Genomic DNA, 14,816 nt, shown 5'->3' on the forward strand with positions numbered 1-14,816 from the left:
GAGTTTATGTCTGAAGACAAGCTTGGCCAGTCCATCACCTTTATCCTCAGCTTCTTTAGCAAGGCAGTGGTCGTCTTGGAGGTGTGTTTGGGGTTGTTATGTTGGAATACTGCCCTGTGGCCCAGTCTCCGAAGGGAGGGGATCATGCTCTGCTTCAGTATGTCACAGTACATGGTGGCATTCATGGTTCCCTCAATGAACTGTAGCTCCCCAGTGCCGGCAGCACTCATGTAGCTCCAGACCATGACACTCCCACCACCATGCTCAACTGCAGGCAAGACACACTTGTCTTTTTAATCCTTACCTGGTTGCCCCCACACACGCTTGACACCATCTGAATCAAATATGTTTATCTTGGTCCCATCAGACCACAGGACATGGTTCCAGTAATCCATGTCCTTAGTCTGCTTGTCTTCAGCAAACTGTTTGTGGGCTTCCTTGTGCATCATCTTTAGAAGAGGCTTCCTTCAGGGAAGACATGCAGATTAATTTGATGCAGTGTGCGGTGCATGGTCTGAGCACTGACAGGCCGACCTGCCCCCCACCCCTTCAACCTCCGCAGCAATGCTGGCAGCACTCATACATCTATTTCCCAAAGACAATCTCTGGTCTCTGGATTTGACGCTGAGCACGTGCACTCAACTTTTTGGTCGATCATGGCGAGGCCTGTTCTGAGTGGAACCTGTCCTGTTAAACCATTGTATGGCCTTGGCCACCATGCTGCAGCTCAGTTTCAGGGTCTTGGCAATCTTGGCAGTCTTATAGCCTAGGCCATCTTTATGTAGAGCAACAATTCTTTTTGTCAGATCCCCAGAGAGTTCTTTGCCATGAGGTGCCATGTTGAACTTCCAGTGACCTGTATGAGATAGTGAGAGAAATAACATCGAATTTAACACACCTGCTCCCCACTCACACCTGAGACCTTATAACACTAACGAGTCACATAAACACTGGGAAGGGAAAATGGCTAATTGGGCCCAATTTGGACATTTTCACTTAGGGGTGTACTTATTTTTGTTGCCAGCGGTTTAGACATTAATGTCTGTGTGTTGAGTTATTTTGAGGGGACAGCAAATTTATACGGTTATACAAGCACACTCACATCAGTCCCTACCCTCAAGGAGCCCACAATGCAAGGTCCACATTCATATACAAGGGCCAATTTTTTAACAGAAGCCAATTAACCTACCTGCATGTCTTTGGATTGTGGGAGGAAGCAGAAGTACCTGGAGGAGGCCCACGCAGGCACAGGGAGAACATGCAAACTCCAGGCAGGTAGTGTTGTGGTTGGGATTCAAACCAGTGACCCTTCTTACTATACACCACTGTGATAGATGATATATATATATATATATATATATATATATATATATATATATATATATATATATATATATAAAAATATACACTGTGATACACCTTATTGCAATAGGCTACACACACCTATGTTCTGATGAACAATATTTCTATGAACATTTGATCAAAAGATCGAATGGACAACCTTACGCAGTACAGTTTGGTCGAGGGTAGACCGCCGCCTCATTTCAATAGACAATGAAGAAGCACCGGTAAATGGAGAACATCATCTCTCCTGTAGGAATTCTATGTATCACCCAGCCTGTGTATTTTGCTGTTTGGTTAGTCACATTTTAGTGATCAAGCATCCAGGAGGACATTAAACAAATCCAGATAAACCAGCAGAACCTTTTAACGTCTCCACTCTGTGACTTCTCTGTATTTGTGCCTCATAATTTGTTTCATCATTATACTTGTCAATCTTTTTCCCCCCTTTTAGTTATCATAAAATGTTGCAACTGCAAAACTCATTATGGACCCTATTGCACAATGAATAGGAGAGCCGATATATTTTCATGTAATTATTGAGTAGAGCACAAGTACACCAGAAACACAGTTAATTAACCAATAAATATGATTTGTTTCAGTAGTTGCCCAACAACATGGCTTCATTACATTCCCATTTCCACAGGAAATAATGTATGATCAGTGAAGCTAAACTTTCCATCAGTCGGCGAGTGCAAATATCAATTGCAGTGATGGAGACCTTGCCTGTCCCCTTTGTCTGTATGGAAAGCTAGATCTCACACAGCAGGCATCACTGCATACTTCAAGTAAATCTGTCACCAGGGAAGCAGGATTACAGGAGAGGAGAAAAGCTTAATGTAAAAATCACCTTTAAAAAAAAAAAAAAAATTGGCACTTGAAAAAATAAAATTTCAGTGGAAGCTGCTTTCATTTTAAAGGGTAGCTCCATTTTTTTTAGGGAAAATAATACAGTAAAAAAATAAATAATAAAAAAATAATAATAATATCGCATATATAATTACTACAGAACCGATATCGTAATTGAATGTCATTAAAATGTCATTAAAATATAACTTTTCTTTCCAACCTGTCATTTTCTGCAATATCCAATGCAATATTTCAACCTGGAGGCCTTCTGTACACCATTGGTATATATAACTTCTCCAGAAATATAATTTCCTGCTGGTGTGATTGGCTCACTGATTTTTAAACGCTGCTCTAAGATGCAAGTGTCAGATTTCAGTGTCCCCTGCAACAAACATTTCATTTTTGGTGAGATACTCCCAAAGGATTAATTACAGTACTTCTAGAGGGATGCTGGCCCTGCAACTTACCTCATTGAAACAATGAAAGTGCATCAGCTGAATAATATTTAAAAAAAACATCACTCCCATTCAGATTTATTTCACACATTGACATAGCCGTAACAAACATTATTATTAACCACTTAAGGGCCGAGCCTCTTTTTGAGATTTGTTGTTTACACGTTTAAAAAAAGTTTTTTTTTTTTTGCTAGAAAATTACTTAGAACCCCCAAAACATTATACTTTTTTTTTCTTACACCCTAGAGCAGTGATGGCGAACCTTGGCACCCCAGATGTTTTGGAACTACATTTCCAATGATGCTCAACTATACTGCAGAGTGCATTAGCATCATGGGAAATGTAGTTCCAAAACATCTGGAGTGCCAAGGTTCGCCATCACTGCCCTAGAGAATAAAATGGCTTTCTGTCACACCATATTTGCGCAGCAGTCTAAGCCCTTGTACACACGGTCGGAGATTCCGACAACCAAATCCGTCAGATATTGTCCGCCGTATTTTGTCCGACCGATTTTGTCCGAAACTGTTGCATACACACGGTCGGACAAAGTTGTCGGAAAATCCGACGTGATGACGTTATTTCGTTACGATGGGACTACGTTCAGGCTAGTAGCCAATAGCTTTGGTGTAGGAATTTGATCTGAGCATGCGTGGCACTTTGTCCGATCGTAATTCTCTACACATGATCGGAGTATGTCCGATCGGACCAGTTTGTCGGAAAATTTTACCGACAAGTTGGAAAACTTGGTCCGTCAGATGCAGACCACACACAGTCGGAATATCCGACAAAACGGTCCGATCGGACACATTCAGTCGGAATCTCCGACCGTGTGTACAAGGGCTCAGAAGCGCACTTTTTTGGGAAAAAATACACATTTTTGAATTTAAAAATAAGACAACAGTAAAGTTAGCCCGTCATGCTTCAAAATTGCCCTCGCTTGTGGAATGGTGACAAACCGATCAATACACGCTTATTGCAATTTTTTACCAAAAATATGTAAAAGAATACAAATCGGCCTAAACTGAGAAAGAATTTTTTTTTTATATATATATTTATTTGGGGGATATTTATTACAGCAAAAAAGTAAAAAAATATTGCTTTTTTAAAAAAAAATTGGCTCTTTTTTATTTATAGCACAAAAAGTAAAAACTGCAGGGGTGATCAAATACCACCAAAAAAAAAGCTCTATTTGTGGGAAAAAAAGGACGTCAATTTTGTTTGGGTGCCAGGTGACATGACCGCGCAATGGTCAGTTAAAAGGGCACAGTGCCGAATCACAAAAAGTGCTCTGGTCAGGAAGTGGTTAAAAGATTTATTTCAGTAAATACTCAAATCGACAGTCTTGGTCTTGTGTATGCAAGACAAGAATACAAGAACACTGAATGCAGCAAAACCATGTTTTATGTCCTTCCAACAAAGGAATGGCATCTAATTGAGAGACAAGAAAAGATCGTAACCTAAAGAAGTAAGTTTCCTCTGTTACTGTAACCCCGCGTACACACGAGCGGAATGTCGGACAGAAAAAGTCAGACAAAAGCTTTTCATCGTATTTTCCGATCATGTATGCCTCATCTGACTTTTTTTTCAAAAATTCTGACGGACCAAGAAATAGAACATGTTCTAAATATTTCCGACAGAACCAATTCCTATCGGGAAAACCGCTCATCTGTATACTGTTCCGATGGACCAAAAACAACGCATGCTCTGAAGCAAGTAAAAAACGGAAGCTATTGGCTACTGGCTATTGAACTTCCTTTTTCTAGTCCCGTCGTACGTGTTGTACGTCACCGCGTTCTAGACGATCGGACTTTGGTGTGTTCGCATTTACGCAAGACAGTTTCAGCGGAATTCTGTCGGAATGTCGTCGTAAAAACCTTCAGAGTTTATTCTGATGGGAAAACCGGTCGTGTGTACAGGGCATAAGAGAAGTTCACCACATGTTGGAACGAAAAGGCTGGTTCATGCTGATAATTCTAAACATAAACACAATGTAAAACAGGCATTGTCACACTCACACAAACGTATTAGCATGTGCAGAAAACATATGTGCATGCACACGTACACGTGCACACGTAGAGGCACTAGCGCCAAACAGCCTATTTAAGCTGGACTCTGACATGGATGGATTGCTGAGTGGTCTTCAGCTAGTTCCTGCTTTACCTAAGCCTGCCATACCTGCTTACTTATGTACGACTTGGCTTGCCTCTGACCTATCCTTGGATTTCTACCTCCCTGCTGTGACCTTGGCTTGTATTCTGACTCTGTTCCTATCTTGCGTTCCTGTACCTCGTTGTCTTTCTGTGTACTGATCCTGGCTTGTGTCCTGACTCTGTCTCTGCCTGATGTTCTTGTACCTCGATGCCTGGCTGTTGATGGCCTTTTGGCTTGTGTCATGCCTACACTTCTGTCTGCCAATCAAGTGTCACCCTGTTCAAGTTCCTGGTTTCTGCCTACTTCCTACAAACCAGGTGTGGACTGACAACTCTTGGGGCCCCCGGGCAATAGGAGATTATGGGGCCCCCGGGCAATAGGAGAAGATTATGGGGCCCGGGACAATAGGAGATTATGGGGCCCCCAGGCAATAAATTATGGCCACACAGTATACACACACATACAGTATACACACACAATATACACACACGTATACACACACAGAATACACACACAGACACACACACACACAGACACATACAGTATACACACACAGACACACAATATACACACATAGAATACACATACACACACTGAAAATGTAGTGGAGAGATGGGGCAGCTATAATCTTGGAGTCTTTAAAAAAAAAACACAGATTTTTACATACTGAGGCTGGCAACCCTGATGGGGCCCCTTGGTGGCATGGGGCCATCGGGCAGTGCCCGAGCACCCGACTGGTCAGTCCGCCCCTGCTGCAAACCCCAGCTGATGTTACCTACTACACCGGCCCTCCTGCCACTCTGTGTCCTCAAACTTTCGATCATCACAACCAGGGGCATTGGACAAGAGGTGCAAGAGCATCCCCCTTTCAAGCTCAATCTCCACCAGGTACGTGACAATTACATTACTATCCAAAAATATTATCCACTCAATCCATCACCAAATATGCCCACCTAACCCATAATTTGTATTTCAGTTTACAAATGTCCATACGCGATGCAGTTTATACTGTTTTCAGAACGATAACAAGCATCGTTAAGGATGATGCTACCATTGAGATGAATTGAGGCTTCATCATTGTAAAACATCATAACTCATTGCTGTTGCAAGAACCACTCACAATACTATGCAATTCCTGGATCTTTATAGGGAAAGGATGATTTCTAAAAATGAAATGCCTACGGACCTAGACTTTTAGGACAACATGTATATACAAGTATCACTACCTGTCAGAGCCACTTGTTTTTACTGGTTCTTTCCCAAACTGTGCAGAGGCCACAGTCCAACAGTCCATTCACTTTGGCTCATTAAAGTGGTTCTAAAGTCAAAAGGCTTATTTATCTTAATGCATTACCTGAACCCCATCTCAATCCAGTGTTGCTACAGGAGAGACTCGGCTGCCTGGGACTCTACCTCCTCATCGGCTTAGACAGCAGTGCGGTGCCATTGGCTCTCGCTGCTGTCCATCAGTCAGTGAACCAGTGAGGAAAAAGAGGATGTGGGGCCGAACTGAGGCTCTGTGTGTGAATGGACACACAGAGTGGAGGCTTTGCTCAGGTGCCCCCATGGCAAGCTTCTTGCAGTGGGGGGCACTCGGCAAGAGGGAGGGGTCAGGAGCGCTGGCGATTGACCTGAGAAGAGAAGTATCTTGACTGCTCTGTGCAAAACCAGTGCACTGAGCAGGTAAATATAACATGTTATATTATTGTTATTTTTAAATAAATAAAAAACTGACACTTTAGCATAACTTTAACCACTTCCCGCCCGGCCTATAGCAGATTGACGGCTGGTCGGGGGCTTTGCTATCCTGACTGGGCGTCATATGACGGCCAGGAGGATAACATGCCAGCGCACGCCCGCAGGGGCACTCAGCGTGTCAGTCTGACACACTGCATCTCCAATCGTAGTAAGGAGCCTCTGCTAGAGGCTTCTTATCACGTGATCAGCTGTGACCAATCACAGCTGATCATTGCGTAAACCAGGAAGTGCCGGTAAACGGCTTTACTCGGTTCGGACCGACAGGGATAGCCAATCAGCGGCTCTTCCTGTCAGAGGATCTGTGCTGATAATCAACATATTGATTATTAGCACAGACCCCATCAGATGTGCCTACAAGCTGCCAGTCTGTACCCCACCAAAAACACCTATCAGTGCCCACAACAGTGCCAATAAGTGCCCATCACATTGCCAGTTAGTGCCCAGCAGTAACACCTGTCAGTACCTCATCATCAGTGCTGCCCATCAGTGCCATCTATTAGTGTCCATCAATGCCATCTATCAGTGCGCCTATCAGTGCCAATCAGCGCCGCTGGTCAGTGCCCATCAGCGCTGCTGGTCCGTGCCCATCAGCGCCGCTGGTCAGTGCCCATCAGCGCCACTGGTCAGTGCCCATCAGTGCCTATTGGGGCCCATCAGTGCTGCATATCAGTGCCGCCTATCAGTGCCCATCAATTCTATATATCAGTGGCTACTCATCAGTGCCCATCAGTGCCACCTCATCAGTGTCAGTGAAGGAGAAAACTAAATTTTATGACAAAAACTGAGAAAAACTTTGCAGGATCCTGGGTTTAGTAACAGTAACAGTATGCGTTAAAAGCAGGGGTTTAATCTGCACACAGTTGCAAATACATGCGTAAGCTACAGAGCATCGCCAAGGCACCCTGGTATCTGTAGTCCTATCACTAGCTTATGTGTGTGTTAAGCTAGTGATATGACTACAGATAACAGGGTACCTTGACAGGGCCCGTAGCTTACGCATGTACTAGCAAATGTGTGTAGACTAAACCCCTGCTTTTAACGCATACTGTTAGACAGGATAATTTGGTTGTCCGCGGGATGGTCGGTAAGTGAGCTTGGAGTTTTCCTTAGATTTATCCTTGACTTCTTTTCTAACATATTTTGCCTTCCAATGCTGCTTGATGCAATGGCCAGTTATAGGTGGGGGCAGTGGCTTTCTTCTTTTGATAAATTACAGGGACCAGAAGGCTTGCACCCGAGGGTACTTAGGGAACTCAGTCAAGTAATTGCCAGATCATTGTTCCTAATTTTTACTGACAGTCTACTGACTGGAATGGTACCAGCGGATTGGAGAAGTGCCAATGTAGCACCAATATTTAAAAAGGGCCCAAAATACATCCCTGGGAATTACAGACCAATTAGCATAACATCATTAGTATGTAAACTCTTGGAGGGGATGATCAGAGACTATATACAAGATTTTAGTATGGTATCATTGGCAGTAATCAGCCTGGATTCATGAAGAATCGTACTTGCCAAACCAATCTATTAACCTTCTATGAGGAGGTGAGTTGCCATCTAGATAATGGAAGGCCCATAGACGTGGTGTATCTGGATTTTGCAAAAGCATCTGACACAGTTCCCCATAAACATTTACTGAACAAAATAAGGTTCCTTGGCATGGACCATAGGGTGAGTACATGGATTGAAAACTGGCTACAAGGGCGAGTTCAGAGGGTAGTGATAAATGGGGAGTACTCGGAATGGTCAGGGGTGGGTAGTGGGGTCCCCCAGGGTTCTGTCCTGGGACCAATCCTGTTTAATTTGTTCATAAACGGCCTGGAGGATGGGGTAAACAGTTCAATCTCTCTATTTGCAGACGACACTAAGCTAAGCAGGGCAATAACTTCTCCGCAGGATATGGAAACCTTGCAAAAAGATCTGAACATTAATGGGGCGGGCAACTACATGGCAAATAAGCTTTAATGTAGAAAAATGTAAAATAATGCATTTTCGTGGCAAAAATATTAATGCGATCTATACACGGGGGGGGGATCTCTGGGGGAATCTAGGATGGAAAAGGACCTGGGGGTCCTAGTAGATGATAGGCTCAGCAATGCCAAGCTGCTGCTAACAAAGCAAACAGAATATTGGCATTAAAAGGGGGATTAACTTCAGAGATAAAACGATAATTCTCCCACTATACAAGACTCTGGTCCGGCCACACCTGGAGTATGCTGTCCAGTTCTGGGCACCAGTCCTCAGGAAGGATGTACTGGAAATGAAGCGAGTACAAAGAAGGGCAACAAAGCTAATAAAGGGTCTGGAGGATATTTGTTATGAGGAAATGTTGCGAGCACTGAACTTATTCTCTCTGGAGAAGAGGCACTTGAGAGGGGATATGATTTCAATATACAAATACCATACTGGTGACTCCACAATAGGGATAAAACTTTTTCGCAGAAGGGAGTTTAACAAGACTCCTGGCCACTCATTAAAATTAGGAGAAAAAAGGTTTAACCTTAAACTACGTAGCGGGCTCTTTACTGTAAGAGTGGCAAGGATGTGGAATTCCCTTCCACAAGCAGTGGTCTCAGTGGGGGGGCATCAATAGCTTCAAGAAACTATTAGATAGGTAAGCACCTGAAGGACCACAACATACAGGGATATACAAGGTAATACTGACATATAATCACATACATAGGTTGGACTTGATGGACTTGTGTATTTTTTCAACCTCACCTACTATGTAACTATGGATAACTAAAAAGTGACAATAAATGACTATATATGTACGTGTTTCATATATATAAAATGACAAAGCAAATAAAATCCATAAACAAATGTATAATGCAAAAAAAAACAATGCAATGAATAAGAATAGTAAAGCTCCTTATGAATTGTGCAATCAAGAAAGTCTCTATTTGATCCAGTGCTTCATAGAGATGACACCACAGTGTAACATCAATTTTTAACTCATGCTCATTTCACCTGGTGAAGTCCAAGCTCACCTCCATTATAGACCCCTAGTGGTCAACAAAGCAAGTAAGCAGGTAAATCTGATGTACCAAACACACGACCGGACTTTGTGACAGCAAAGGTCCGACGGAACGAATCCATCGGACTATTCGATCGTGTGTGGGCTCCATTGGACCTTTGCTTGCCAAAAATCCGATGGACTTAAGAAATATAACATGTTTTAAATTTTCCCGCCGGAACTCCGCTGGACCCAGTTCCTATCGGGATACCCGTTCGTCTGTATGCTGGTCCGACGGACCAAATATGACGCACGGGCAGCTACAGCACCTGCCCGTGAGAATATTTCCAGCGTGATCCTATCACGCTGGTTCTCGGCAACTGGGTACTGTATATCTCGCACTGGCTGCAATAGCAAAAACACATTTTCCTATGGCAACGAGCGTGAGGGGGAATGCCCCTCCAGGGGCATACCAGGCCTTAGGTCTGGTATGGATTTTAAGGGGAACCCCCTAAGCCAAAAAAACGGCATGGGGGTCCCCCCAAAATCCTTGCCAGACCCTTATCCGAGCAGCAGCCCGGCCAGTCAGGAAAGGCTGTGGGAACGAGTGAGCACCCCCCTCCTGAGCCGCACCAGGCCGCATGCCCTGAACATGGGGGGGTGGATGCTTTGGGGAAGGTGGGCCCCCCACCCCAAAGCACCTTGTCCCCATGTTGATAAAGACAAGGGCCTCTTCCCGACAACCCTGGCCGTTGGTTGTAGGGGTCTTCGGGCAGGAGGCTTATTGGAATCCGGGAGCCCCCTTTAATATGGGGGCCTCCAGATCCTGGCCCCCCACCCTATGTGAATAAGTATGGGGTACATCGTACCCCTACCCATTCACCTGGGGGAAAAAGTGTCAATAAAAAAAAACACTACACAGGTTTTTAAAATAGTTTATTAGGATCCCCTGGGGGTCTTCTTTCGACTTTGGGGGTCCCTTCCAATTTCTCCGCGCTCTTCGGTTCTTCTCCCGCTCTCAGGCCTCTTCTCCCGCTCTCCGGTTCTTCTGCCAGGCTCCACTGCTATCTTCTGCTCTTTTGCCGCTCTTTTGGTAGCGGTGGCCCGGCATTCTGCTTCGTCGTCATCGCCGCCTCCGTCTTCTTCTTCTTGTTCCTTATTCTGTTCTGATGTTGACACGACGCTCTCTCCCACTGTAATGTTGTGGACACGATGAGCGATGATTTATATAGGCATAAGGGGCGGGGTCAATGGGTGATGTCACCCGGTGACCACGTCCCTTATGATGTCACAGTCCCAGCATGCCCTGGTGTCAATCTCGCCGATAAAAGCGGCGAAATTGAGTTCCTTTCCTAGTCCCATCATAACTTATCACGTTCAAAATGAACAGACTTTAGTCCGTGTGTGGGCAAGTCTGTTCATTTTGAAGTCCGTTGGAACCCCGCCAGGAACTCCGGTGGACCTAGTCTGCCGGAAAGTTCAGTCATATGTGGGCAAGTCTGTGCTTTTGTAAAGTCCTCCGGAACTCCACCGGAATTACGACGGAAGTCCGTCGGACCCTAGTCCGGTCGTGTGTACACGGCACTATAGGATGGTGGCAAGTAGTTAACTAAAAGATCCAGAGGGTTTTAACATGGTAAAGGTTCTGTGAGATTTATTGATTGCATTTATATCTACTTTAATGATAGGGGATTGACAGTTTGCCCCATAATCCTTCACACATGCCAAATAGAAGATCTATATTTTGGCTCCAGAAGTTACGTAAGTGAACCGGTGAAGGACCCAAAGTATCAGTTCACTTACAGGGGGAGGGGGGCTGGTGGAACCGATTGCCTTGGCTGATTGAGCACTATCCATATTTATTTAGATAACTGCTAATCTGCCTGAACCCGGTCAAATCTCGGATGAGACGAATCGCTCCGCTCATCTCTCTTTAGAATTATAATACAAATAATAATCGCTCCGTTTGACAGAACATTTGACAGCGCAGTCTCGACAGGCCATTAAAAAAACTGACACTAATCTGAATTTTTGCAGCAAATTAAAAGTGATTCAAACAGGGTGCAAATAATATGAACAAAGATATAAACACTCTATAGACGCTTCACGATGTCTTCCACCTATTTTAATGAGATGTCAGTGACCATTTTCGGTGAAACAATAATTATGCCTGGCTTAGAATGAGGAACTCGGATGTGCTGGGTCAACATATTAAATTCCTTGATGTAATTCTATTATGTAATCACACATTTTAGTCAAAACATTTACAATAATTGGTGGGAATGGCAGTCCAATTTCGGTGACATGCTGAGCAGAAATAGATTTTGGTTTCAAATTAAAAACGCTTATTGCAGCCCGTGGCCTGTTATCTGTAAGTACTTGGTTATTGGAAAGCTCAGATTTTATCATCGTTGTTCTGAATGTAGGAATTAGGACAGTATATGAATAAAAATTAATATATTTTCCATGTTCTGATTAATAGAGGTCTAGTTCATGGTAGGCAGTGCTTTTCCGAGTAGACTCATTGAAAAGCTGAACGTCTGTCAAATGGCTAAATACACAAATAAAACATATATAAGGGAGCTAGAAAAACTAAAATGCCCAAAAAATTACTAAGCCTTGTGGGCGGGTCGAAACGCGTAGGAGAGAGTGGCCTGGATGGAGCAGGGCTGAAGTCACTTTCACTTGTCTGACACCTCAGCTCTTTTTGGAGTGTGCCATTTTTGTTTTTCTTGCTTCCCATGTGTGTGTATTGAGTGGGTACGGGCTTTCTCTACACTGGTACTCTACAAGTGTGAGTCACTGGAGCGAACTAGGATGGGGACTTGGAGTGGCACCCAAAGTTTTCCTGGTTAGTGGTCATATATAAAGGAGCTTGTGGCAGAACAACTTTGGCACCCCACTTGGTTGCTTCCTTTTCGCCAAACAGTGCCTCCTGCCCTCCAAACCGCTTCGAGCAGACCGAGAGATAATACCAGCCTTTTACTTGAAGCATCATATACAGGCAAGGTGTCTCCGCAGTGGAGACAGAAGACGGATGCATGTATGGACAGCGCTGGACTGAGAGATCCCCCGTTGCTGGATCAGATCAGCCATCATTGGACCCCGGAGAGATGATCATCCATCGCTGGATAGCAAGAGTGGATTAGCACCGCTGGAATCTTTTTTTTTTTTTTTTTTAATAAAGGAATTTTTCAAAAGTGTGTTTGTCTTATTTAACCATTTTTACACTTTCTTTGTGAAATAGTAGGGGTACTTTTGTACCCCCTTACCATTTCAAACAGGGGGGACGGGATCTGGGGGTCCCCTTGTTAAAGGGGGCGTCCAGATTCTCATAAGCCCCCCGCCCGCAGACCCCCACAACCACCGGCGAGGGTTGTGGGGATGAGACCCTTGTCACAAACCCCCAAAGCATCCTCCCAATGTTGAGGGCATGTGGCCTGGTACGGTTCAGGAGGGGGGGCCGCTCTTTCATCCCCTCATTGCGTGTTCGGATAAAGGGTCTGGTATGGATTTGTAGGGGGACCCCCACGTCAATTTCTTTTAAAATTTGACACGGGGTTCCCCTTAATATCCATACCAGACATGAAGGGCCTGGTAATTGAATTTAGGGGAACCCCCACGCTTTTTTTTTATCAATGAATGAATTGTCGGCTAATACAGAGAACACTCATTGAGTGTTCTCTGTATTACGGGAGCCGACAATGGAAAGTGATTTTAAAAGACTTTTTTTCCTTGCGAAATGACACTTTGTGCAGAGACAGTTCTAAGCACGGGAAACATGCGCCCCTTCACAGGCATACTATAGACACCCCCCAGGTATGAAATTTAAAGGAATATTACACTTTTATTGTTTCACTTTAATCATTATTAAAATCACTGCTCCTGAAAAAACGGCCGTTTTTAAAACTTTTTTTGTGCATTGATCCATGTCCCCTGGGGCAGGACCCGGGTTCGCAAACACTTTTTAGGACAGTAACTTGCATATTAGCCTTTAAAATTAGCACTTTAGATTTCTCCCATAGACTTGTACAGGGTGTTCCGGATTCGAATTTGCCGCAAACAGCCCAAATTGTTCACTGTTCGCTGAACTGGCGAACAGGCAATGTTCGAGTCGAAACATGAGTTCGACTCCAACTCGAAGCTCATCCCTAGTGGTGGTGCTGAACCGCGGCTCCGTGTGTGAATGGACATGCAGAGCAGCGACTCAGAAGTGTGCCAGCTTGGGTGCCCCTATTGCAAGCTTCTTGCTCTGAGGGCACTCTGCAGGAGGGAAGAGACAGGAGAACCGTCGGGGGGCCCGAGAAGAGGAGAATGGGGGCTTCTCTGCGCAAAACCACTGGACAGAGCAGGTAAGTTAAACATGTTTGTTATTTAAAAAAACAAATACAATTTTTTATACCTTAACCTTAATATCTCTTTACCTGCCTACACCAGTGGTTGTCAACTTATAACCTAAAGAGGGGCTTAAATGCGATTCCCGACATCACCAAAGGACGGCACATAAAGTTCAATATATGTAATCCTTGAGAGGGCTGTCAGTAACTGTAGACCTAATAGAGGAAATGAGGGTCAGAGTAGAGAGTGAGGACAGGATACATTGCTGGCTGTGGATATGCTGCAGAAGACAATACAAAACTGGGAATATGTTACATGAGGCTAGTGGAGATCAATGCTATTACCTTAATCAATGTTCCCACTACAGACTGTTGAGGTCCAAGATCTGCATATCACATCGGCAGGTGGGCACAAAGGGATTACTTACTGGTATCAAATTAGGAGTCCATACAAATATTTTAGCAAGGAACATCCCAAAAGGAGGCAAGAGCAAAGTGAACAGAGTTCACCCTTATCAGTCTCCTGCTGCTCTTTCACTGCCCAGTCAACAGGATGGCAGTAGAGAGAGGGCAGCATTGTAATCCTGAGCTGTAAATTGTAGCAATCATCTGCTGTCAATTTTAAGATTAGATGGACGGAAACACAAATCTTCTAGCAGGAAAAGCAGCTTTCATATACATTCACGGCCACTTTATTAGGTACACCTGTTCAATTGCTTGGTAACACAAATTGCCAACAGCTGAAGTTCAAATTGAGCATCAGAATGGGGCAGAATGGAGATTTAAGTGACTTTGAATGTGGCATGGTTGTTGGTGCCAGACGGGCTGGTCTGAGTATTTCAATAACTGCTGATCTACTGGGATTTTCACACACAACCATCTCTTGGGTTTACAGAGAATGGTCCCAAAAAGAGAAAATATCCAGTGAGTGGAAGTTGTGTGGGGGAAAATACCTTGTCAGTGGTCAGA

This window comes from Lithobates pipiens, unplaced genomic scaffold (genome assembly GCF_037356315.1).
Source record: "Lithobates pipiens isolate NorthernLeopardFrog02 unplaced genomic scaffold, aLitPip1_a1.2 Scaffold_23, whole genome shotgun sequence".
Taxonomy (NCBI): Eukaryota; Metazoa; Chordata; class Amphibia; order Anura; family Ranidae; genus Lithobates; species Lithobates pipiens.